Raw genomic sequence first — 23165 nt, 5'->3', positions numbered from 1 at the left:
ACTGAAATCTTGGACATAGGTTTCATCCTGCACACAAAAAAAAAGTTTAGCTGTATTGTAACCAGGTGTCTTGAAGTATAGGTGAGTCCATAGGTCAGAAGTCTATGTGTGTGCCTAGATTATTTTATCATCCTTAATATGGAAAGGAGACAGCTGTTTTCCATTGGTGGATTGGGGAGGTTGTGTACAGATGCACCAGAAATGCCCTTCCATAGCAGCCTTTCCTTGGATTTTGGGAGGTGCCATAATCAAGGAAATTAATACTTCTGACAAATAGAAAATCGAAGCTTTTTAGATGTGGTGCTGGGAAAGACTCTTGTGTATCTCCTGGACGTAAAAGAAGATGAATGCTTATGTTAGAAATATTCTTGGAGAGAAATGGACTCTGTTCTCGGCAGGGGCGCAGCAACAAAGAACGTGGCCCCCTCCGAACATATGTCCGGGCGGGGGCCCCTTACAATGCAGAAACTGGAATGCGGTATTTATTTTATACAATATACAGGGTTCATATTATGTATACATAGGCCTACAGTGTACGTGTATTCCGTATTTACGCAAAGCACTTCTTTCGAGCCTTGTTCTCCGCAAATTGGTTAATCAATGCGTCGTAGTCCAGAGATCTGGCAATCTTGTTTTCGATTGAGATAATTGCAAGCGCAGAAAGCCTGTCATCTGTCATGGTTGAGCGCAGGATATTCTTGATCAGTTTCATTCTGCTGAAGCTCCTTTCAGCACCAGCGACAGTAACTGGTGTGGTCAGAAGAATTCTGATGCAAATGCAAAGATTCAGATATATCTCCTGAAGGCTGTTCTTGTATATGTATGTTAAAAAATTGTTTGCCGTGACAAGTCCTCTCTCTTTCTCGATGACATAAATAAAACGATTCAATTCCATTATGAGTTCGTTGGCATCAATGTCTCCCATTTTGCTTTCAAAATTTTTGCTGTGATTCTCCAGTTCATTTTCTCTGTGACACTGCTTCAGGCTGTTAGCGTTGTACAGAAATCCAAACAACTTATACCACTCCACGAGTTGGTCAAATCGCGACGAAACAGAAGATATGGCCTGATCAGTGAGAACAAGAAAGAACTGCGATTTGAATTTTTCTTCGGCAGAAAGACGACTCGACTCATCAGCACATTCGTAATCAAACATTCTCTTCTTACGTCGCACCCTCGTTTCTGGAAACACCTGCTCAATACCCATATGCTCTGCTATTTCACGTGCATTTGTGACCACAGAGATATATCCTGTATTTCGATAGTCTTCCAAAAACTTCTTTGTAGCACCGACTTCTGCCTGCAGTACGTCAATTGACACATCTGGTGACTGAATTAATTTGCTGGTTTTATTGACGTGAAATAGTATATCGTACCACGTGTACACAGTCAGAACAAAAGGCCACGTAGTAACATGGTCTAAAAGCGCACCGGCTTCTGTTGCTGTATTGCCATCTTTCTTTTCGAGCGCATATTCTCGCAAAGATGACAAAGCATTGCACAATTCTTCAAGGTGATAACGCAATGGCTTCACAGCGACTCCCAACGAGTGTCCGATAACCCTTTAACAGATATTGGCATATGTTCTTGAAGTATATCCCAACGTGAAGGTGAAGAAGAAAAGATAACGTATATTCTGTTAATCAGACCGAAAAAGTCAACGGCATATTTCGATGACTTTGCTGCGTCTGAGATCACAAGATTCCAAGTGTGAGCTCCACATGGTACATACAAGGCACGGTCATTTATTTCTAGCATGCGGGCTTGAACTCCTTTATTCTTTCCTCTCATATTTGCGCCGTTATCATAAGCTTGGCCTCTCATGTCAGGAATGTCTATTCCTAAGTTGTTTGCCTTTTCAAGAAACGCTTCCAATAAGCCCTCGCCAGTTGTATCATGAACATTAAGAAAACCAACAAACGCTTCACGAATATTGACACCATCTTCACCGTTGCATTCAACAAAGCGTAACACCACAGACATCTGTTCTTCATGTGACACGTCGGGAGCACAGTCCAAAATAACTGAATAATAATTTGCTTTTTTAAGCTGCGCTATGTTGGCCTCTTGAATGTTACTGGCAACAAGTTGAATCAGCTCGTTTTGGATCTGTGGACTGAGGTACTGAACATGTGTCTCTGCCTTCTTAATCCTCTGTAAAAGTTCGCTGAGGACAGTATCATACTTTGCAAGCAATTCAAACAGTCCCAAAAAGTTGCCATTTGAAGGATCGCCGAGCTTTTCATTACTTCCTCGAAATGCCAAGTTTCTTTCGGACAAGAAAATAACGACATCAACCATGCGTTTGACAACATTTCTCCAGAAATCTCTTTCTTTCAGAAAAGCCTGCAATTCGAGTTGGTCAATAGATGTATGGTTTACTATGCCTGACCGAAGGTCAAACCATTTCACCATACAGTCTTGATGACCTTTGCCTGTTTCATGCTGCTGAAGTCTTTCTGACAGTGCTTTCCAAGCAGATGTTCCACGACGTAGCGGTATGTCGCCAGTGCCAAATAATTTACAACAAAAACAAAAAATGGCATCTTTCTGAACTGAGTACATTAACCATGAACGTCTTATTTTCTCGCCATTTGCCATGGTTCGATAGAAATGAGTACTTGTGAACCTCCGTCTTTCCTCGTTAAATGGAAATTCGTAACTTTCATTCTGCTGCGGTGGGCCACGTGCAACAATGTCACACACTTGCCTGTCCGATATTATAGACGGCCAATCTCCTGGATCATCAGTCAGTGGTTCAGATTCAGATACTTCTTTCCCAGCAGCAGCTGGAATATCTGTCACAGTTTGTTTGGTAGAACAACTGGCTTCACCTTCGACCCCACTTGAAGCACTTCTGGATACTTCTGGATACGATTCGTCGCTGCTAGCGCTGTCTGTTTCATGTGCCTGTACCTGTACGTTGGATTGCAGCGCAAAATACGTTGACAACTTTGGAATTTTCTCAAGTTCCTTCTCGGCATCTTTTGCTGCCTTTCGTTTACTAGCTCCGCTCTTATACGTTCTCTTAGACATCACAAAGCACGCTTCTGCATTGGAAACGAATCGTTTCAAACGATAAAAAATTAAACAACTAAATTAATAACATTTATCCCCCGACCGCCATTATGAACGCAAATACACATTCTTTGAATGGGTCCAACTAAAATTCGAAACTAACCGACAGACAACTGATGTAGCCAATAGCATTATGATGTATCATAATGACTTCACGGTTTTGTCAGTAAAACCGACATGGATTGTGCAATAGCGTCAATAAATGTCACTTACCTACTTATACCTTACATTTTTTTTGCCACTTTTAGGGGCCCCCTTCCTTGCGGGGCCCCCTCCGGTTGGAGGGTACGGAGGGCGCTCGCTACGCCTGTGGTTCTCGGAAATCAACAGATGCTAACATATGTACTTTGGTCACAGGCTTAGAGATAGCCTTGAAAAAATGACCATGGAAGGAATGGTGGTGGGTCATCATAGTAGGGTGCAGCCAGCAAGGAGATGGATACGTAGTGTGTAGCAGTTCACTGGGAAGTCAGCTGCTGAGTCTGTGAAGCTAGTGATGGGTGGAGAAGGTTTCTGAAAATTCTGCTATGACGTCACCAGTATTGAGACATGAATATATAGACTTTACTGTACTTAATCAAGCTTCTCCCTCCACCTGCTGCTTTTCTAGCGTGTAGCTACAGTACACAGAGTACAGGTCTGTCGCATCTTAGGCGCATTTAACATGCGTGGTTTCATGTCCGGGCTGGGACAGAGGGTTGAGGTGCGGGAGGGGGTGTGGGGCCAAGGGGTTCGGAGTGTAGGAGGTGGCTCTGGGCTGAGTCTGGGGCAGGGGGTTGGGGTGCGGGAGGGGGTTCAGGCTCTGGGAGGGACTTTGGGTGCGGGAGAGGGCTCTGGGCTGAGCCTTGGGCAGGAGTTGAGTGCAGAAGGGGGTGCTGGCTCTGGGAAGGAGTTTGGATGTGTGGGGGGGTGCTGGCTCTGGGCTGGGGCAGGGGGTTGGGGTGTGGAGGGAGTGAGGGGGGCAGCGCTTACCTCGGGCGGCTCCTGAAAGCGATCGGCACGTCCCTCTGGCAATGGCTCCTAGACTGGCTGCAGTTCCTGGTCAATGGGAGATGCAGAGTCAGCACTTGGGGAGGGCGCAGCGCATGGAGACCCCTTGCCCTCTCCCTAGGGGCCGCAGGGATGTTCTGGCCACTTCAGGAAGCGGTGTGGAGCCACAGCAGGCAGGGAGCCTTCCTTAACCCCGCTGCTGTGCCGGGCCTTTAACGCCTAAAATCTCTCGGTTTGACTGCTGTAGCCTCCGGCAGATAAAGTGTGATTCCAGGAGACTCTCGGCGAAACCGGGAGGATTGGCAACCCTAGGAAGACAGTTTATTAGTTGTAGCAGCCAAATCCTTCCTTCTGTAGGCCTCATTCAAAGCAAACTGCCACTGGGTCCAGTGCATATTTTCCTTAAGTAAGGCCTGCAGGATTAGGCCCATGATTACCAGACAACCTGATTGTGACTTTCATGAGCTTCTTTCTCCTCTGTTTCTTCATAGGTGTTTAGCATCCCAGTGACTGTCGAGAGACACTAGCACCCACTGACACTAAGGCCTTGCCCCGGCAGCGCTGTGAAGCGCGAGTGTAGTCGCGCCGCCAGAGCTGCGAGAGAGCTCTCGCGGTGCTGTATGTACTCCACCTCTCCGAGGGGAATAGCTTGCAGCGCTGCTAGCGAGCGTGCAGCACTGCAGGCTCTGATTACACTGGCGCTTTACAGCGCTGTACTCGCTGCGCTCAGGGGGGTGTTTTTTCACCCCCTGAGCGCAGCAAGTTGCAGCGCTGTACACCGCCAGTGTAGCCAAGGCCTAAACCTAATCTTCAGAATCAAACTTCTTTGGTCATGGGCCAACAAGTTGGAAAAATAAAAAATAGTAATTTGACGAGGATGGATCATTTACAGAACTACTTTCTGGAGATGGTACATGATTCATTATACTGAATGATCGCTTGCACTGTGCTGCTGAAACAATGAAAGTATTGACTGTTTGTAGTTGTTGTTTTAGATCCTTTTGACAACCAATTCTTGGGTTTTGTCCTTAAATTCCCCAAACCTCACACACATAACTGTGCTCATGTTCCCTGAATATCTTGTGTAGTTGTTTCACTTCTTTCTGACTATGTAATATGTGCGCAAGGGTAGGCCATGATGAAGACTGTAAGAGCTCAAAGACTAACTACAGTTACACATCCTCTGCATTTGAACATGCATCCATTCTAGATGACAGATCTGCTTGTGTGGTTAAAACACGTTCTCCTAAGTTTTTTGCTACATTGCAGAAAAACTGAAGGGCACTTATTTTCTTATTTTTCTTGGCCTATTGCAAGGTAGCACGATGGAATATCATAGTAGTTGGTCATTTTGCTTCAATAGCCTGTTCAAGGAACTTCCCTGGAATTTCCACTGTAGGTTCTACAACATGTATTAATCAGAGAAAACAGCAAAATGGCTTGTGGAAGATTAATATCTTGGATTTATAGCTGTAAGGGAACATCAGATCTCTCGTACAACACATTCTGCTTAATGACCAAATTGTACACAAACATCTTTGGTTAGTCTCCTGGTTTAAAACCAAAAAATGTGGCTACTGACTGTAAGCCCCAGTCCTATGAAGTTTCTGTGGGATACCCTAAATTTTTTGTAACTGCAGGCATTTTGGCTTTTACAAATGTAAAAAACAGGGAACAGAAATGAATTCAAGGTGTAACTCAAACAAGATCAACTTGTATTTGTTAAATTATCATATTACAATGAGATATTGAAAGGTAGCACAATAGTTCTTCACATGGCTATAGCTGTCTATAAATTCGATATCTCCAAATGAGTTCCAAGTATTTTGGAGGATCGGGCCCATAATCTCTATTAGAATATTCTTTCTATTTGAGAGGAATCTTTTTTGGGACTCTTCATTAAACAGAGCTAAAATTGTAGTCTCAACTTTCTTACTTCATTACAGAGAATGAGAAGACCCAGCTAACAGTTTGCACTCTGAAAGGCAGATGCACATATATAAAGGGGTATTTAACTTAGGGGCAATTTAATTTCCCTATGGAAGTAGAGTTTGTAAAGACAGTTTCCAAGAGATATTATGGGTGCTTTTGTTGTTGCCAAATTCTGAACTTTTTTTCAGTATATTAGAATTTTTAGCATGGGTTTACAGTATCCTAACAAAGGTAATAAATGAAAATGGAATAAGATGTTTCAAAAATATATAGAATATTTGAAATTTTTCAACATGTTAACTAGTTTTCATTTGCCAAACCCAGGCTTGTTGGCTAAATCCTGTTCTTATTCTCTGTTACAGTCTTCTAGTTTTATAGTATTTCTGGAAACTATTTTTCCTTGTATTGCTTTTCTTAATTATACAAATCATTCCTCTTCTTTTTCCCTCCCAAATAAGCTGAAGTCTATATACCACTAGTTTTTCATTTTAAAATGTTACTTAACACTAGCAACAAGGACCATGATGTATATTTAAAAAAAAAAAGATTTTTAAGAAGAATCTTGTTTCCACATTGTAGAAGCCCATAAAAAGCTGCCAGATCTAGAAGAAGGAATGGATAACTGAGAATTTTGCATATGTTCTTATATCCACATGCTGTCCTCATTGTGTGCAATCCTATATGATTTTAAGTTATTAATTTCTTTCATTTTCATTAGTTTCTTTCTTGAAGTGCTGAAACTATTGATCACATTTTAAGTGAATCTAGTCAGTCCAACTGTTAAGAGTGATAGAATTTTGGTGCTGGGTCACATGATTACATTTTGAGGTCTTCAACTAAAGTAGCATTATCCCAAAGATTAATACATTTTTAAATCACAAAGACTTATTTGAGCTTCTGAAATGCAAGTAAAAGGTGATAATGCAATCTTCACTTTTTTTTTCAACGTCACTGATTACTACACCCACTACTTTTACAAACTGTGGGCCCTGATTGGCAATGACTTGTGCACATGCTCAACACTGTGCGGCGATGTGGTTATGACTTCATGAGTAAGTGGCAGTTGATGTATGAAGGAATCCAAATCATAGCTCTGTCAGTTTATTGAGGCTTCCTCCAGTGTGTTCTCTTGCCCTCATTATTATCCTATAACAGGCCCAAACTTCTCCTGTCAGTAAAGATTTGGTTGGAGGCATTCAGTAGCTCTAAGAAGCATTCCTGTGGTACCCAAGTGAGTGCCCAATTTATATGTTGTGTACACGCAGATATGAGATTTGAATACAGCAGCAACTGTGTCTAACAGAAAAGCCGGTAGAGGATTTGTTTCTGCTTTAGTTAAATAAGAAAAGGCAGCCATGATACCTTGCAAGAGTGGGAGAATAACAACAACTCATTCCACTGTGGGGCATGGTACTCAAATTTTCTGCGCCATAATTCTCTGACAAGGATCAGGATAACCAGCTGCTTGAGTGCTGGATTGGGGGTTAAGTAAATAAAACCTTGCTTCTCAAGCTCAGTGATCAACTCCTCCACGTACTGGTTGGGAATGGACCATGGCTTGGGCAAGCCTTTATTCTTGGCAGTTGAATGAACTGTGCTTGGAAGCGAAGACTAATCAGTCAGTGCCTTCTAAGCACTAATGGGACCTTACAGAGGTTTTGTATGTTTGCATGGATTTCAAAGATCCCACCGCATTTTAGTAAAAGAATTAGGAGTTTGCCCCAGTACCCTGGGCTAAAATGACACCTAAGGCCACACCACATCCTGACACATCACACTCTCTATGTCCTTGTGCAGATTTCTATACCCTTGTTGTCGACTTGACAGCTGGCCTTCAGCAGTGGGTGAACATCAGTGGTGCTACTTCTATGTAGTTCATGAACTGCTTTAGGACCTTTCAGAATGGGAAGAGCTAATACATGTTTTATTAAAAATTAAGCTTCTTCTAACACAAATTATTTCCATCACTTTTATGGTTTCCTGTGTTTAATTTTTGAGAAGCCTAATTTTTCATGCCTCTGTAGTAATAAAAGAATGAAGGCACACACAAAAATCAACCTTATGAGCTGCATCTTAAAAAAAGAAAAGTGAATGTGGTGTGAAGGTGTGGGTTGATGAAAATTCCATGCTCATAAGTTATGTCAAACATCATGATTGCAAGGTGAACCAAAATCCTGCAGACTATTATTATTTATAGTCTATTACTACCTAGAGGGCCCAATCTGATTGGGCCTGTTGTGTTAGGTTTTACTTCCTAAAACTCCCATTGACATTAGCTGAAACTTTTGTGTTAATAAAAAAGGTTAAGAGGGGTGTCTCAATAAAGGCATGTGTGTGTCATGGAAAAGTGGTGACCATTCATAGTGGGGAGTATATTTATAATGCAAGTCAATCACCACCACAAATGCTACTTAGACTTACTGTGGTATTTCCCATTTGAAAACCCAAGTTATGTCTTCATACCACTGGAGTTGTACTGGGGTGCATGGTCAGATGTGTAGCAGCCAACCTGTAGTGATTGGAAACATATCTGCATGTGGTAAAGGCAGGCATAATGCCTCTGGAGGTACTGGAGTAGGCTGTTGTGCCCTTAAGGCATAGCACCTCCACGTCCTCCTAGGTGTGCGGCAGTAGTTTCCTAGCCCGGTCCCCTGCCTTTTAGGTCCTTGCACCTTTGGGGTGTGCAGTATAGCTCATCTCCAGTGCTCAGGAAATGGTGCATGCTGAACCTTAAGGGGCTCCATGAATCTTCCACACTCCCTGCACAGCAGTGCAAAAGGAATCGTGGTCTTGTATGAAGTCATAAAGCATATGGCAGTAAAGTAAACCAATGTGCAAGATTGATGTTGACTAGACTTTTTTTTTTTAAAATGATACCCATAAGTATATACTAGAGCTGGTCGGAAACACGTAGTCAAAACATTTTTTCATTGGAATTGTTTTCCAGACCATCAAAATCAAAAAGTTCTGCAGGACCTTGTTGATTTCAATGACATTTCAATAAAAACTAGGTTTCAAAACCTGTCTGGGTTCTTGCCAGATCATCCACTCAGTTCCTTGGCAGCCCACCTAGCGAGTGACAGGGGACCAGGAGCTTGGAAGCCCTGGGAGTCCTGGTTCCCAGGATCCCAGCTTCTTGCCTGCTCAGGTGTCCAGTCTCCCTGACTCTGGGACAGCCTGCCAGATGGGTTGCTTCGAAGTCGGGGCTTCCAGGGTCCCTCACTCTAGGGCAGTCTGCCTGGAAGGCTGAGGCTTCCAGTAGAGCTCGGTGGAGAGAGGTGAATGCATTTCACAGAGAATTTAGAATGAAACCAGATTTTGAAATCCTCCTTGGAATGAAAGTGCCATTCTTCACCAAGCTCTTGGGTTGATATCTTTGTTGGTATCTTTTGTTAATTCATTCATGCTGTATATTAACATCACTCTGAATCTTGGGTACCAAGCATCTGACCTGGGTTGGCAAATATTTTCATAAGATGTATATTTCCATCACACTGAAAATATACTCAGTGTTCTTTTGGTGCTTTACTGCCAATTATGAAACGTCTGCACACTTTTAAGTCTATGAAAAACACATTATTATTTTTATTCAAGAAGTTAGTTTTAAAGAAAATGCTTTTCCAGAAATTTTTGACATCCTCATTATGCAGTAATTTTATGATCCTAGCGGAGTAATATTTAGTTATAAAGCACAGTTAAGGGGGTTTGGGATTATGCTGTTTGTCCAAAACAAAGGTAGTTCCTCCCTCTTTCCCCTCCCTTTTTTCCACCTGCTTGCAGAAAGCTATATTTCTTCAGACAAGGCTCATAAGTACCCTTCTGTGCTTGATTTGGGCCTCCAGGAAAGGCTCACAGCATCTGTAAAGCTGGCAGCAAAATGGTATTTCCAGGCAGACACAGTGTTGCAGGGTAGAGAGCCAATCCATGGCTTTGTCTGAGCAGCTGAGAACTTCATCCGAGTAATACCACGGTGTACAGTAACACAGACCTGTGCCATGAGCAAGTAAAGCATTGAGCAAGTGTTGGGGCCAATATTTATAGACCACTACGTAGCAGCCCTGGAGAGAGGGGGAGAGAGAGAGAGAGAGAGAGAGAAATCACTGGCTGAACTGAAGGCAATTTTATTTCAGATTTTTGCCTTTAAACAAAGTTTGGGTTTTTTTTCACTGTCAGGTTTAATCTCCTCTTGGCAAGTCCTAATAGTCTTGCTCCAAGCTCTGACTGGGAGGAAACAGAATTAAAACAAGAAGCTTGAAGGTAAATAATTAGCTAATTCGGTATCACATTTACTTTGTGTCCTTGCCTGTGTGCTGCCCTTTGAGGGCACTGCATCAATAAGCAAGACCTAGGATACGTGTTCTGGCTAATAAGTAGTACTGCTGTTTTTAAGGATGTTTTTGGGAGTATGGTTATTTTGTGTATAGTTACTGGGGAATGTCATGTTGATTCTTATTTAGTAATGTGCTTGAAAAGGGCAATTGGTGTTGGTGTGGGAACACTCACCTCACAGCAGAAAGTCATAACTTGGGAATGAGAACACTATTTATTAGTAATTTATTAATTGCTGTTTTTAAAGCATCTATTGCTTGCAGTATCTGGATGCTTGCATTTGCACCATAAGCTGTCTTATGTCATCCTGTGTGTGCTGTATTCTTTTTAATAGCAGAAAGCTAAATAAAAATGTTGGGTAAGCTCTACTGAGTGAACTGCTATCTAAGTTGACAGTCAGAGTCACTGCTGTGATGGCTATGCAGGAGGAGTAGGATAGTAGGTAATAGCAATGCTCAAACATTTCATGTAAAACAATATATTTGATTAGAAGGAGAGAGAGAAACTCTCCCTGGTGCTTGGATGATTCTTACAAGGTGATATAGAAAACACACTTTATAGAATGTTCTCTGATAATAGAAAGGAAATGAGTTTTTATAACAAACTGTTATAACCAAGGTGGAAGAAAGATTCTCCCCCTTCTCCCTCCACACAGGTAGTTACAAACAGCATTTGAAAAATGAGTCTCTTTCCATTACATGCCATAACTTTTCAGCAACCTCCACCAAACATATGGGCTGCTGAGTTCATTAGTCTTCTTTGTTTGCATATTCCAGGGTGTAATTTTAAAAGCTGGGTTACCTAAAAAGGGGATAATTCTTCTAAACCTCTTTCTTGGCACAGGTAAAATCTGTGCATTTAGACATTTATGTTTACCATTCATAGTTCAGTGAAGATTAATTTGTTTCATAAAGAACACAGCATTTTCCTGAATGAAATTTATCAGTTGACAGCCCTGAAATTATTTCTTTAAGTTAAGAAAATATGGGCTTTGGCACTGGTTTAAGATTTTGGAGGACTGTTTGGGAGAGTAACTTGCAACTCTAGAGGGTTTTTAGACAAATACGCTGTGAATATATGTTAAAAACAAAAATGTATTAAAATAATTTTAAGGTTGAGGCACAAACTAACAAATACAAGGAACTGCAGGGTAAAGGCTCACAGTATAGCCTTAACATGACCTGTTAACACTCTGCAACACATAGGGTATGTAACACCATCTACCATCCACTGTGTTGAGACTCCTAAGGACAACAAAGTGAGTTAAAGATCAAGTGTAGCAGCCATGAGGCTGTATTTGGTTTGTTTGGACCATTTGGATATTTAGCCTCTAACGTTGCTTTATTTTTTTATTGTGATGTAAAACTAACTTGGTTTGAGGAGATGTGATGGGTTCCCGGGGTACAACCTGGAACTGGGGTACCGTTGTGCCCCCTTAACTTTCCAGACTGGGCTGTCTCTCACAATGCTTTGCTAGTGACAAGCAGCAAACCCCTCCAGATGCTGTTGTCATTTAGTACAACAGCATGTGGAATCACACACTCAGCTAAATTGCATCAGTGCTCCCTGAGCCACGCATGAATCACACAGAGAAAGGCACCCGCAAATCTCCCAAGTCCCCAGCATTGCACCCCCGAATAAACCATCTTGCCCTGGTCAGAAGCCTGACCAGTGTACGTTTATTACCCAGTCCACCCCTCCCTCTATGTGGAGAGGACACACACTAGCCTTTGTCAACTGAGCTGAAATATTTCCCAAGCACTTCAACCAAAACACACTGTTTTCGGTAAAATATAAAATAGATTTATTAACTACTCAAAGATAGATTTTAAGTGATTATAAGTGGGAGGCACAAAAGGTCAGAGATAGTTACCAAAGAAAATAAAAGGTAAGCACACAGTCTAAATCTTAAACCTTATTAGACTAGGCACTATTTAGATCAAGCAGTTTTTTTAATCCCACTGGATGTTGCAGGTAGGTTACAGTTACTAGTACACAGGCTTCCCCGTTAAGCCTGGGACCAGTCTCCTCAGTTCAAGTCTTTTTTCTCCCAGTGTTCTTGTTGCTTCCAGCGTAGGTCGGGGAGGAGACAGGTAGCTGCATGATGCCACTGTCCCTTGTTTTATACCCTCAGTCCATGTGCCTGGAAAATGGAAAATATTAGCCCAGATATGTCCTGGTGGGCTTTGCTGAGACACAGAGTTGAGCAGTGCCCCGTTGTGTGATGCTTGCGCAACTCTCTTACAGAATTACAAATCCCTTGTTTACAACTCCCCTGCTGATTAACGGTCATGATGATCTTTCAATGCCCACCCGTGTCAGTCACCTCCTTTGTTGTCACTGGAGAACTAACAGTGAACGACTCCCAACCTTACAACATATTTCAATAACAACTACCTGTATATAGCAAAATCTCATAACTTCATACATGCTAACACTATACATATTTTGACAGAACAGTGGGTTTCAACAGATCATCACCTTTCGTATGATGTCTTACATGGCATGCTTTATATGAAATATCACAACCATTTATGAATGATGGATATGGGGGCTACAGGGGGCTACTTTGAGGTACAGGGTGTCACAGGGGAGGGGAATTAGAAAGGAAAAATAATTAAAATCTCACTGATATTTTCAGTTAGCTATGAACCCCAATGATTTTCAAGAACTCCAGATGAAGGATGGGGACTTGCAGAGAAAAGATGCATAGTTAATAATCATGCTTTTATGTATACAAGATGTGCCCCTGCCCAAACATTCTGTATGTGCTGGAACACTGCTTGACATCACAGATACTAGAAATATTGGGAGGTTGTATTGGAAAATCCAGCAAAGAAGAAGGGAATATACTTATGGTACAAAGACAATTAACAGTAACAGAACTGATCTGTAGGTAGGCAGAAATAAACACCTCTCGGTATGGAAGTTATAGCAGAAGATGGGCATTACAAATAAATGTGTAAAAATCTGCTGGGTCGCTGCTGGGCTTAATAAAACACAGGGTGTTGCATCAGTTTTTGAGGTTTATAAAAATACAACCAGCACAATTTCACCTCATAAAAATATATTTATGTATTTAACCACTTCAAGGTGATGTGGATGTCCCCTCTGTTCCTAGCAACATAGCTGAGAGGCAGCTGACGGGGGGTGAGAAAGGATGTAGCTGTTGTGAGAGTCTGAACTCTGCTATACGTGGGCACAACATGCCAGTGGACTGGACTCAGCAGCCTCAGAATTTCACAAGTCGTGAATGAGTAGGTTCCCATATTTCCGTAGATCTAGCAACACCAACCTCTGAAAATAGATTTGTTCTTGTGGTGTTGCACAAAGCCTGATTTTGCTTGCCTTATGCACTTAAGTGGCTTATGAGGTGTGTTTTGGGCAAGCAAACACAGCAGACTTGTGTCAAAAACTGCTATATCCCATTCCTAAAACACTCTCGTTTGAATTTTATTATTAATTATTATTTGTATGATCGTAGTGCCTATGAGCCCCAGCATGAACCAGGACTCCATAGTAGAAGGTGCTGTACAAACAAAGAGCTTACAGTCCAAGTATAAGACAAGAGACAACAGTTGGGTACAGACAGATGGGGCAGTACCAGGAAACAGTGAGACAACCTTGGTCAGTATATTGGGCAGTGGTATCAGCACACTAGAAGTTTAACTGTTCTCAAGTTTGATTTATTTTACACCTTGTGTTCATGTCGATCTCGGTATAACCAAGTATAAAATTATGTATGATATGTAAACCTTTATAGGTAGCTTTTTTATTGTAATTCCCCCTCCTAAGTTTCATAAGCCTATATATAGATGCTTTAACTTCAGGGGGAGGAACCAAGTTAGCCTCTTGGTCAATGGTTTCACTGGAATATTGCTGTCATGAGGTGGAGGGAGAGACTCTCTTTCAGATAGGCAGGACCAATCAAGTAAAGCCCATTTTGTCTGTATGCAGACACCTAAGTCTGACTTTCTTTCTGGGGTTAGGGTAGGGAGAGTCACAAAGTTCATGCTGACTGACTGTAGGAATGATGATGTGATGAGATAAAACGGATTAGTTCTTGCCTGCCTGCCTGCTGTCTATACACCTGGGAGGACTCTTGAAGGGGCTGCTTCCTGAAACAGATGTAAGGGAAGGGGCCAATCAGAATTAAAATGTTCCTCCCACGACTTCACCAAATCGATTGCAATCGGAGTAATGAGAAGGGAAAGGAGTCTGTTTTTTGTAATGGTGGGCCCTGCACCAGTCTCTAGGAATCAGGGGAGAAGTGGGACCGAGTAAAACCGCTCCAAAACAAAATCCTCAACTTCTTTATTAGCTTTAAGAAAAAAGACCACCAGGTTCTTGTCCTGTCTCCCATGCTAGTGCTGTGTACGAGATTACTCCAGTGCTAGAGCTGTCATCTCCCCAAAATCATAAGATTAGACTTAAAAATCTTGCTATTTTAAAAAATAATTAATCTGTTCCTTCTATTTGTGTTTTGGTTTTTTGAGCCTTTCAAGTTCATATTTTTAGACTTTCCTCAGCAAACACGAGGATTAGAAACTTCTGTTTTTAATGAAAACATGACTCCAGGAGCTGAGAGTTTGTGAAAAAACACCAAATATTATGAGACATGCAATAGAATTGTGAGAGTTGGCAGCACGGGGAGTTGCCATGCTTCTTTACAGCTCTATAATGCTTGGGCTTGGATCTGGATTCTCTTTGTTTCCTCTTGAATGTCAGGCCAGCCTGGTCTCTGGCTTGGTCATGTGAGAGCTCAAGCAACCCATGTACCTTTAAATCATTTGTTGTGTAGGCCAGGATTGTGTAAAATATAGGTGTTTTGTTCTATAAATTTGTTTCACTTACCTTCATGTTCCATTTGTGCAGTCTACTATCATTCCATCTAACTAGCGGATCGGGAAGGAAAGGCAGCTCCATCGAAGCTTCTACATGTGCAGACTGTGGGTACTCAGCAGAAAAATATTTTCCTCTCAGTAATTCTCACTAGAACGTTACCTTTGGTTCCTGGCTGTGTATTTACGTCTGTCTGCAGTTGTGACATGAAATGTTAAGTGACATGTTTCAACAGTTTTACTATTTTCTGCTGAGAAGTTTCTTGTGCTTGTTTTGCTAAGGCTGCTTTTGGTGTCAGAGGTTATCCTTTTGGTTATTTACCTCACTGAAAGTTACTGCTAAATGCAGAGCCTCACGGTAATTAACTGGGATTGCTGATAGTTTTGTGCTTTGTTTTAATTAGCCTAAAATTGTACAAGCAAAACATGACTCTCTTTTTCCAAACATATCCTGGGATTGGGATTCAGTCTACAAGGCTGTAGTATTTGTATTCCATTAGCACCCTCAGTGTGCTAGGTAGGGTTGAAACACAAAACAAGATGCAGTCCCTACATCGAAGAACTTAGGCCTGGTCTACACTACGAGTTTAGGTCGACTTTAGCCGCGTTAAATCGACTTAAGCCTGGACACGTTTACACTACGAAGCCCTTTCTGTCGACTTAAAGGGCCCTTTAAACCGGTTTCCTAACACCACCTCGACAAGGGGATTAGCGATAAAATCGACCTTAGGGGGTCGGAATTGGGTTAGTGTGGACGGAATTCGACATTACTGGCCTCCGGGAGCTATCCCACAGTGCTTCATTGTGACCGCTCTGGACAGCACTCTCATCTCAGATGCACTGGCCAGGTAGACAGGAAAAGCCCCGCGAACGTTTGAATTTCATTTCCTGTTTGCTCAGCGTGGAGAGCACAGGTGACCATGCAGAGCCCATCAGCACAGGTAACCATGATGGAGTCCCAGTCCCAGTCCCAGGATCGCAGAAGAGCTCCAGCCTGGACCGAACGGGAGGTACAGGATCTGATCGCCATCTGGGGAGATGAAGCAGTGCTCGCCGAACTCCGAAACAGTAAAAGAAACGGCAAAACATTAGAAAAGATCTCCAAGGCCATGAAGGACAGAGGCCATAACAGGGACTCGCGGCAGTGCCGCGTGAAAATTAAGGAGCTAAGGCAAGCCTACCACAAAGTCAGAGACGCAAACGGAAGGTCCGGGGCAGAGCCGCAAACATGCCGCTACTACGCGGAGCTGCATGCCATTCTAGGGCGTGCAGCCACCACTAGCCCAAGCGTGTTCTATGAGTCCCTCTCTGCAAACGGGGAAGCGGGTTCGGCGGACGAGGAAGATGAGGATGGAGAGAACATAGATAGCTCACAGCAGCAAGGAAGCGGAGAAACCAGTTACCCCAACAGCCAGGATATGTTTGTCACCCTGGACCTGGAAACAGTAACCCCCGAACTGACCCAAGACCCTGAGGGCACACAGGGGACCTCTGGTGAGTGTACCTTTGCAAAAATTACACATGGTTTAAAAACAAGCGTGTTTAATGATTAATGATTAATTTGCCCTGGCAATCGCGGCCAGTACAGCTACTGGAAAAGTCTGTTAACGTGTATGGGGATGGAGCGGAAATCCTCCAGGGACATCTCCAGAAAGCTCTCCTTCATGTACTCCCAAAGCCTTTGCAAAAGGTTTCTGGGGAGGGCTGCCTTATCCCGTCCGCCATGGTAGGACACTTTACCACACCAGGCCAGTAGCACGTAGTCTGGAATCATTGCATAACAAAGCATGGCAGCGTATGGTCCCGGTGTTTGCTGGCATGCAGACAACATCCATTCCTTATCTCTCTTTGTTATCCTCAGGAGAGTGATATCATTCACGGTCACCTGGTTAAAATGGGGCAATTTTATTAAGGGGACATTCAGAGGTGCCCCTTCCTGCTCTGCTGAACAGAAATATACCCCGCTGTTAACCACGCGGTGGGGGGGGGGTTGAAGTGACCATCCCAGAGAATTGGGTGTGTGGGGGAGGGGAGTTAGTTGGGTTTGTGCTGCATGTTAAACCTGAAATCGCAGCCCCTCCTTTTACATTGCAAACCCATTTTAAATGGCACGGGTGCTTGGTATGGGAAATGAGGGCAGAACTGTTTGAAACCATCCCCACATGTTAAGAAGGTTAAAAAAGCCCAAAGACTATATGTCTTACCATGGCTGCCTGCAAGCTGAAATCTGTGTCCTGGCACTGCGTGAGTGATCTCTCACACCAAACCAGGAGACTCTCAATATAAGAGGAAAAATGCGACCTTGTAACGAAAGCACATGTGCTGTGTGATGTTGTGAACAGCAAAATCTAACGTGAAAGAGTCTACCCATTGTTCTCTAAAATGTATCTTTTTTAACAACCTCTCCCTTCTCCACCAGCTGCAAATCTTACTCCTTCGCAGAGGCTAGTGAATATTCGAAGAAGGAAGCGAAGGACGCGTGACGAAATGTTTACTGAACTTCAGACTGCCTCCCACGCTGACAGAGCACAGCTGAATGCGTGGAGGCAGTCAATGACTGATTTTAAAAAAGCCCAATATGAGCGAGAGGAGAGGTGGCGTGCTGAAGATGAGAAGTTGCGTGCTGAAACGCGGGCTGAAGAGGAGAGGTGGCGTCAACTTGTAATCAGAAAGCAAGAGTCGATGCTCCGGCTGCTGGAGCATCAAAGTGATATGCTCCTGCGTATGGTTGAGCTGCAGGAAAGGCAGCAGGAGCAGAGACCGCCGCTACAGCCCCTCTGTAACCAGCAGCCATCCTCCCCAAGTCCCATTGCCTCCTCACCCAGACGCCCAAGAACACGGTGGGGGGGCCTTCGGCCACCCACTCACTCCACCCTAGATGATTTCCATAGCAATAAGTTTTAAAGTTTTAAATTGGAGTGTGTCCTTTTCCTTCCCTCCTCCCCCACCCATCCCGGGCTACCTTTCCAATTATCCCCCTAGTTGTGTGCTGAATTAATAAAGAATGCATGAATGTGAAGCAACAATGACTTTATTGCCTCTGCAAGTGGTGCTCGAAGGGGGGAGGGTAGTAGGGGAGGGTGGGGTGGTTGGTTTGCAGGGAAGTAGAGTTAACAGGGTGGTGGGGGAGGGGCAGAGGGTTCATCAAGGAGCAACAAACAGAAGTTTCACTCCGTAGCCTGGCCAGTCACAAAACTGGTTTTCAACGCTTCTCTGATGCGCACCGCGCCCTGCTGTGCTCCTCTAACCGCCCTGGTGTCTGGCTGCGCGTAATCAGCGGCCAGGCGATTTGCCTCAACCTCCCACCCCGCCATAAATGTCTCCCCCTTACTTTCACATATATTGTGGAGCGCACAGCAAGTAGCAATAACAATGGGGAGATTCTTTTCGTTAAGGTCTGAGCGAGTCAGTAAGCTGCGCCAGCGCGCTTTTAAACGGCCAAATGCACATTCCACCACCATTCGGCACTTGCTCAGCCTGTAGTTGAACAGGTCCTGACTGCTGTCCAGGCTGCCTGTGTATGGCTTCATGAGCCATGGCATTAAGGGGTAGGCTGGGTCCCCAAGGATCACGATAGGCATTTCAACATCCCCAACGGTTATTTTCTGGTCTGGGAAGAAAGTCCCTTCCTCCAGCTTTCGAAACAGAAGAGACTGCCTGAAGACGCGAGCATCATGTACTCTTCCCGGCCAGCCCACGTTGATGTCGGTGAAACGTCCCTTGTGATCCACCAGGGCTTGCAGCAGCATTGAAAAGTACCCCTTGCGGTTTATGTAGTCGGTGGCTTGGTGCGCCGGTGCCAAGATAGGGATATGGGTTCCGTCTATCGCCCCACCACAGTTTGGGAATCCCATTGCAGCAAAGCCATCCACTATGGTCTGCACGTTTCCCAGAGTCACTACCCTTGATATCACCAGGTCTCTCATTGCCCTGGCAACTTGGATCACAGCAGCCCCCACAGTAGATTTGCCCACTCCAAATTGATTCCCGACTGACCGGTAGCTGTCTGGCGTTGCAAGCTTCCACAGGGCTATCGCCACTCGCTTCTCCACTGTGAGGGCTGCTCTCATCCTGGTATTCTGGCGCTTCAGGGCAGGGGAAAGCAAGTCACAAAGTTCCATGAAAGTGCCCTTACGCATGCGAAAGTTTCGCAGCCACTGGGCATCGTCCCAGACCTGCAACACGATGCGGTCCCACCACTCTGTGCTTGTTTCCCGGGCCCAGAATCGGCGGTCCACGGCACGAACCTGCCCCAGTAACACCAGGATTTCCACATTGCTGGGGCCTGTGCCTTGTGAGAGGTCCATGTCAATTTCCTCATCACTATCGTCGCCGCGCTGCAATCGCCTCCTCCTCAGCTGGTCCTGGTTTGGCTTTGGCATGTCCAGGAGGCTCTGCATGTTTTCCAGGACAATGCGCGTGGTGTTCATAGTGCTCATAATTGCCGCGGTGATCTGAGCGGGCTCCATGATCCCAGTGCTGGCTATGGCGTCTGGTCTGAAAAAAGGCGCGAAAGTAGTATCTGACGGACCAGGGGAAGAAGGGAGGGAGGGAGAGAGGGAGGGAGGGAGGGGCGAGTGACGACATGGCATACAGGTACAGGGAATTAAAATCAAGAAAGGTGGCTTTGCATCAGGGAGAAACACAAACAACTGTCACACAGAATGCCCCCCCCCCAAAGATTGAACTCAAAAGCCTGGGTTTAGCAGGAGGAAGGGGGGGAAGCAAATGAATACAGAATAAATCTATTTTTTACATCTTAAGACGACGGTGCAGCATGACTGATAGCCCTTGGCATTTTCTGGGTGCTTGGCAGCAAATACTGGGCGCTTGGCAGTTAGCCTTCAGGTCTATTGCACGATCTGATACCCAGTATGACAACGATGGATACCAGTCGTAATATACTATCTACTGCCCAAAAGGCAAGGGGTTGCTGCTGTGTAGCAATGTTGCCCCATCCTGCGCATAATACGTCTGATAACCATCATCATCAAGGCAAGGGGGCTGGTGCAATGCAGCCCCACGGCTGCCAGCCCCATGTCTGCCAGCACCCAGATAGCCCTCGGCCTCTTCTGGGTGCTTAGCAGACAATATTGGGCACTTGGCAGAAAATAGCATACTACGACTGATAACCATCATTGTCTGCCCGGGTGCCCATGATCGACAGCCACTGCAGTACGATGACGACGGTTACCAGTCGTAATATACCATCTTCTACCAAAAGGCAAGGGGCTGGTGCAATGCAGCCCTACGGCTGCCAGCCCCACGGCTGCCTGCACCCAGATCGCCAATGAAGGCTACCAGTCATGCTGCACCGTCTACCGCCAAAAGGCAGTAAGCTGCTGCTGCTGTTTAGCAATGCAGTCCCACGTTTGCCGGCACCCGGAAGAGATATGGTGACGGTGAGCTGAGCTGAGCGGGCTCAATGCTTGGCGTGGTATGTTGTCTGCACAGGTAACCCAGGTAAAAAGGCGCGAATCTATTGTCTGCCGTTGCTGTGACGGCGGGGGAGGGGCCTGACGCAATGTACCCAGAACCCCCCGCGGCACTGCTTTGCATCATCCGGGCATTGCGATCTCAACCCATAATTCCAATGGGCGCCGGAGGCTCCGGGAACTGTGGGATAGGTACCATAGTGCAATGCGCCGGAAGTCGACGCTAGCCTCGGTACTGTGGATGCGGTCCGCCGACTTCATGCACTTAGAGCATTTTAGGTGGGGACACACACAATCGGCTGCATACAACCGGTTTCTATAAAACCGGCTTCTATAAATCCGACCTAATTCTGTAGTGTAGACATAGCCTAAGTTTTACAGAAGTAACGTATGGAGATATACCTATCTCATAGAACTGGAAGGGACCTTGAAAAGTCATCAACTCCAGCCCCTGCCTTCACTAGCAGGACCAAGTACTGATTTTTGCCCCAGATCCCTAAGTGGGCCTCTCAAGGATTGAACTCACAACCCTGGGTTTAGCAGGCCAATGTCAAACCACTGAGCTAGCCCTCCACCTGAAGGGAGGAAGAGGGGAATACAGTCAGAGAATGTGTGTGTACGTGAGCATGCATATAATTATAGATATATGCATTATTTATATTTTTATTGTTTATATTGGAGCTGTTTGGAGCCTTTACAAGGTGTTCAGAGCAAATAATATATGTGAGCCCTGGCTAGGATGTAGGATGTTTAGCTTTTTTTTTTTTTTTTGAGTGCCTATGTCCATTTCTGGCATCTCCAGTTTTACAAGGACTTGCTATTTGTTGCGAGTTCTTGTGCATCTTTTGTAGATAGGAGAAGTACTGCTGTACTGTAAAGGTCAAAGTCAGTATAGGGAAGACTTCTCTATTATTGCTGTGAGTACTCAAGTTGGGGAAAACCCTCAAGATGTAGGTGTGGAATAGAGCTGAGGCAGGTAATTAAGGGAAAGAATATTTTGGTTATCAATTTTATTTTTCTAACCTTGATGTCCTTTCCTGAAGCTGTGACAATCAACTAACTCAGGATTTGTCTAATTATAGTGTGTGCATTATGTATAAATTCTGCTCCTCCTTCATAAAACTAGCTCGCTAATTCCCCATTCTTGGAAGAACCAGGAACTTTGAAAGAAGCCCAGTTGCTAGAGGCTGAGTGGAAACTCGCACTATGTGAGTTCAATAGTATCTGTAGAAAGGGACTGTCAGGCGTTCTCTGTTCAGATTTCTTTTCTTTTGTAATGGTCTGAGTGATTTATTTCAATATTTGTAGTATGTGTTCTATCATCTCTATCTTCAGTTCAGTCTACATCATTGGACCTGAAATTTAGCCTTAGGCAGGTCCCTATGCGATCCATAATGCAGCTGAACAAATGGCCATGTAATTTACCCTTTTTCCAAAATGCCACATAAATATGAGTGCTGCCTAACTCTAGAGAAATGTCTATCCACCTGCCTCTTTCTGTCTCCTCTATTTGCCTACCTACGACTTTGGGAGCATTGTCACAATAGAGGACTGTGAGACCAGCTGGGAGCAAATGGTGAAGCACAGAAAAGAGAGCTCGTGATACTGCATATCAGGGGAAGAGGAGTTTACCTTGTGGACTGACTCGATGTTCTGCTCCTATGTGGCATATGAGCCGCATGTGGTAGCCTCCAAGACAGTGGTTCAGCCATTCCTCCTCCTTTTGCTTGTGTTCCCTCTGTTTCACCCAGCTGGCCATATGGCTCAGAAGAGCTCTTCTCTTGCAGAGCTCCTCTTCCCTCCAGGAACATAGAGCCCTGCATTGACTGGGTGTAGTTATTCTGGGTTGTTAGCCATCTTTTGCAAGTATCCTCTGCTGTGGTACATACATGCAATGTGGCGTTATGAATTACTGCAACCTGAATTAACATTGGAAATTTTTTTAAATGGGAAAAATAAGGGTATTTGGCAGTCAGACTTGCATTTAGACGTCACTATAAAGTCTCTCTAATCTGAGTACTTTCCTTCTGATATAGATACAAATAGAAACTTCAGTTTCTAACAGCCACACAACATGTAGATACCACAAAAGGCCTTAATGTCTGAGTAAAAGACTACTCAGCATGCATGCAGGTGCACATTTAATAGACTGTGTGTTTGCAGAAGGTAATATTTGTGGGCACCAAGTTTCCTGGATCATTGATCTTAATCTCTTTTCTTTCATGTAGAAAGTCCAGTCTTATGTGACTAAGCCTTGTTCTCTTATCCAGTTGTTGAAGTAATGCTCATTTAGATCAGATCAAGGATGCAAAGAATTACACGTGCTCACTCATTAATGCTTACTGGTTTAGAAATCATGTATGCAGTGTCAAACATCCCATTGCATTTTATTCAGGCTTTTCCATGAACATCAAGTAGTCCAATCAGTATGATTATCTCAGACTTTCATGCTGCTGTAGAACAGTGCAAAGTTTTGTTTTGTTGATGATTCTGGTTTATTTTTGGAGGGACTGTGTGTACCAGGCCATTCATGGCCCCCTGCTGGAGGCCCCTGAGGTCC

At 44.2% G+C, this 23165-nt stretch overlaps 1 protein-coding gene across 3 annotated transcripts in view; it reads left to right on the top strand.

The window, feature by feature from the left end:
• The window catches only part of BMPR1B (bone morphogenetic protein receptor type 1B), a 388242-nt gene that overhangs the window by 189499 nt on the left and 175578 nt on the right, over nt 1-23165 (top strand). Inside the window, exon 4 of one of the 3 annotated variants that reach the window (XM_026660517.1) lies at nt 10174-10257. The exons of 1 other annotated variant lie outside the window; for it this stretch is intronic. The gene's annotated coding sequence lies outside the window, so the exon portion shown is untranslated. Of the gene's footprint in view, nt 1-10149; nt 10258-23165 lie in introns of those variants that run through there. One more of the 3 variants, XM_029913667.1, reaches the window with a different exon arrangement.

Source organism: Terrapene carolina, unplaced genomic scaffold (genome assembly GCF_002925995.2).
Source record: "Terrapene carolina triunguis isolate 2854851 unplaced genomic scaffold, T_m_triunguis-2.0 Scaffold789, whole genome shotgun sequence".
Classification (NCBI taxonomy): domain Eukaryota; kingdom Metazoa; phylum Chordata; order Testudines; family Emydidae; genus Terrapene; species Terrapene triunguis.
The sequence above is the reverse complement of the archived record's forward strand: the minus strand, read 5'-3'. Positions and strand labels throughout refer to the sequence as shown.